The sequence below is a fragment of the Pongo abelii genome, chromosome 14 (genome assembly GCF_028885655.2).
Source record: "Pongo abelii isolate AG06213 chromosome 14, NHGRI_mPonAbe1-v2.0_pri, whole genome shotgun sequence".
NCBI lineage: Eukaryota > Metazoa > Chordata > Mammalia > Primates > Hominidae > Pongo > Pongo abelii.
The window spans coordinates 64733108-64737382 of record NC_071999.2 but is presented as its reverse complement, the minus strand read 5'-3'; the positions used below and the strand labels follow the sequence as shown (position 1 = coordinate 64737382).

Here is a 4275-nt window from a genome sequence, read left to right as displayed (position 1 = left end):
ATCTTGGATTACAGGGTCCTTGGCCATCAGATTTCAGAGAGTATTAAAAAAATTGAACAATCTAAAATCAAACAGTATGGTTACATAGATTCCAGATAGTGAACTAAAGTGAAAAATATGTTATTTTTGGCCACAACCTGATTTTACTCCCTTATCCTCCTATCTGATGAATAAATTGCATTTAAAAATTAATATCCTAATTACCTTACAGTCAAATATGATGGAGCTATGAGTACAGAGGTATCATTTATTAATCATCATTCCAATAGATGACTATTCATACTATTTTCTATTTTCACTTTCTATGGTTTTTCTGGTGCAAACCAGAAAACCTGCTAGACTAATTCTAAAAGAGCTGTAACACTTAACATTCATATTTTCAAAAGATTTTGTTGGTTGAATAACTGTTCATTCATTTGGTCATTCTGTGTGCCCTCTACTGTGCTTCCTAAAGTTGCATTTCCCAAGCACATCTAAGAACAGATTACTCCTCTCACCCAGGGACCTCCAATGGCTCCCCACTGTCTGCAGCAATGTTTCTCAAACCTTCATGTGCATATGAGTCACCTGGGGATCTTGTAAAAATGCAGATCCTGATGCATTTGGTCCAGGGTGGCACCTGGGCTTTTTGTATGTTGAACTTTCCAGGTGTTTCTGAGGATGCTCTGGCTTTGACCTCACTTTGAGTGGCGTGGGTCTACAGGATGGGCCTGTCCCTCTACTCTCTGGCCTTCCCAGGACATTATTGTTTTTCCAGATACCTGAACAACCTCTGCTTCTATGCTTTTGGGATGCTAGTATTCATCCACATCTTACTTGCCTTTATCCACAGAGCCCATACTCTCCACAAGCTTTTCTCGGATTTGTCTCCACCCTGCCCAACAATTAGAAACACTGTCTCCCTCTATTGTTCTCCTCTTGCACTTTGGTTGGAAATCAATTTTCCAACTTAGTACTGTCTGCTGGACTGTACATATTGGATGTGTATCTGTCTCTACCAATGAACTGTGAATCTCCAGTGGAGAACATCCCATTCTGTACATTTTACCCTCTTCTGCCACGTTCTGCACAATTCCTACATAGAGCAACTGTAAATAAAAGTTGAATTGAATAAAATTCACAAATTGTATAAAATCTCTTTTCTAGATGGATTTCTCTTGATTGGGTGAAACTTGCTGACATTCAGATAAACCTCTTCAACGTTCTTTCCTGAAAGGATGTCTTACTCCTTGGTAGTTAGGGATCGCTCCTGGGTGTTTTTAAAAAAGATTTTGACTAAGAAGATCTGTGAATGTGACTATGTGTGCTAAGCTTCTTAAAGGGGCAACCCAGCTGAGAATCACAAAAGAAAGCGGAGGCTGCTACTTTTGCCGACTGTACAAGCTGGGTTTTTATTGTTGCTAATGAGAGCCACTCATGTTGACTGTCTAACAGGAAGTACCTTAATCCTTTCTCATTAGACTTCTAAAATTAGCCTTGCTTTGCCCTGCTGGAAGAATCATGAAATGTGCTACCTTTTCAGATTTAGGTGGGATGATAGAATTGAAGGTCCATTCCTAGAATCTGGACAGATATTCCTAGCTGGGCAGTATTAATGAATAAGCTTTTTGAATCAGAGTGACCTGGGCTCTAATTTTAGTGCTGCAATGTGGTAACTTTGTCAGCTTGAACAAATTAGTCAGCCAGTTTGATCCTCGGTTTTCTCATCTTTTAATGGGGTGATCATACCACTTTGAAGGATTATTAAGATTAAATGGAAGAATGTGTATCAACAAATAATGGTGAATGTTATTGCAATCTCAGAGCTCTGGCATGTCACTAGCCAATCTTTCAGGGCTGTAAGGGAAAACTATTTCCTTCTCTCCACCAACTAAAAGAAAACTGTTGTTTTTTCTTTTTTTTCCTTTACTCTCTACTACCCTCAATACTTTACTTCTGACACCAGATGTGTGGGTTTTCCACACCAGGCAATTCTCCAATTCTCTGTGGACACCAACTGTGTGTCCTACAATTTAAGTCAATTCTGACATGATCTACTTGGAGATAGCATCAAATCCCACAGGTTAAGGGATCAGTCCCATAAGACTGGCCGGGTGTGGTGGCTCATGTGTGTAATCCCAGCACTTTGGGAGGCTGAGGCGGGCAGATCACAAGGTCAGGAGATCGAGACCATCTTGGCTAACACGGTGAAACCCCATCTCTACTAAAAATACAAAAAAATTAGCTGGGTGTGGTGGCGGGCACCTGTAGTCCCAGCTACTCGGGAGGCTGAGGCAGGAGAATGGCGTGAACCCGGGAGGTGGAGCTTGCAGTGAACCGAGATCACGCCACTGCACTCCAGCCTGGGCGACAGAGCGAAACTCCGTCTCAAAAAAACAAACAAACAAAACAAAACAAAAAAAAGGCTACTACTTCAGGCCGCTGACAAGTCCAGGTTGTCACCTGTGTTTCTGACTGGCTGGCTATAAATCAGAGGGTCCTGTGACATCCTCCTTGGGTTTGAGAATTTGCTAGAATGGCTCACAAAACTCAGGAAAACACTTATTTACATTTACCAGTTAACTCAAGAACAGCTAAATGGAAGAGATACAAAGGACAAGGCATGAAGGAAGGGACACAGAGCTTCCATGCCCGCTCTGGGCATGTCATCCTCCTTAATCACCAACCCAGAAGTTCTCTAAACCCTGTCCTTTTGAGTTTTCATGGACATTTCATTCTGTAGGCATGATTGATTAAATCATTGACCAGTGATGATCAATTCAGGCTTCAGCTCCTTGCCCCTCGGAGGTTGGGAGTAAAGTTCCAACCTTCTAATCACATGATTAATTCTTCTGGCATCTAGCCCCCATCCAGTGATTTTCTAGGGGCTTTTGAAAAATCACCTCATTAATATAAACTTGGGTGTGGTTGAAAGGGGCTTGGTATGAATAACAAGAAATACTCTGGAGCTATTTTAGGAACTTGGGACAAAAGATCAAATATTATAACCAAAGATACTTCCATAACTCTTATCACTTAGGAAATTACTAGGATTTTCGGAGCTGTGTGTCAGAAATGAGAATACAGACCAAATATGTATTTCTCATTATAAATCACAATATCATGGGACTTAAAGTCTGTCAACAGTGTTTGTTGATCGCATCTCAACTATTAAAAGCTGGAATGAGAGAAGGCCTCTTGACACACAGGTTCTGTTCTTTTTTACAGAATTCTGTCTGCTGTGTTGTACCCACTCACTGCCCCCACTAGTGGCAGAGGCAGTAACTTCATCAGTGACTTGATTCTATTCCAAATCCATCAAAATTGAGACTTTTTAATCTTTTCTGGATCATGGACTTCTTTCAAAATCTAATGAAAACTATTAACCTTCTCCCAAGAAAAAAAATGCTGGTATTTATATAATTTTGCTTTTATTTTCTGGAGGTTGATGAGCCCCAAGGTAAAAACCACTGCTTCCTCTATGTGCTTACAAACTTCTGGTTCCTTATGAGGCGAGAAGCCAAGAATAACACAACGAAGTTGAATTGGCACAATTAAAGATTAGGAAAGTTAGTGCAAGGATGGAGAGAATCACTCATTTCTCCCCCAATTCATTTTTCCTGCTCAGGAAAACCTAGAGCCAAGATTAAGACTTGAAGGGTAGGGGGAGAGTGGTTTGATAATCTTTCCTGTTATATTTTGCATTGGGAATTATGGTCATTTAAGTGTATCTGTGTATTTTAGATGGTTCCTGATATAACACATTAATCTCCACAAGGTTTGTGATAAAAATGAATAATATCCCAATTCAGGAAACTTACTCTGTTTTAGACATGGAGGAAAAGCTGCCCAAGCAGCAAAGTATACTGCTCACCATTTTTCTTGGTCCAGGTGGTAGATCTCTGTGCAGGGCTGACTTGCATTAACAAACATGAACACAGTAGATGTGGAAACATGTCCAGGCCTTGCTCATCAGTTCCCATTTTCATACTTCCTGAGTAGGCTGGGAAACGTGGAAGGACAGCATGAATTCAATTTAACAGTCCAGTAAGTGCCAAAGAAATGATCACATCTCTGAAAATAAGTGTTTTAGACAAAATTTTTCAGATGGTAAAAAAAGACAAATCCTTTGTTTAGTAAACAGCAAACACTTTATACATTAATCATCCAGCTGACATTAAGTGTAATCAAAGGTTCCGTTTTAGTTCAAATACAACTTATGTTCCCCAATTAATTCCTTACAGGACTACGTAGTTTGCATTTTAAAATAAATGTTCTGCTTCCCAGATGTCTTGT

The 4275-nt window shown here is 40.0% G+C and overlaps 1 non-coding gene across 1 annotated transcript; it reads right to left on the bottom strand.

Moving 5' to 3' along the window:
• Window positions 1-303: 303 nt before the first annotated feature.
• On the bottom strand, window positions 304-366 carry LOC112128635 (U7 small nuclear RNA). The gene has a single exon (XR_002911125.1). It is a non-coding gene; the product is annotated as a U7 small nuclear RNA (small nuclear RNA).
• Window positions 367-4275: the final 3909 nt, after the last annotated feature.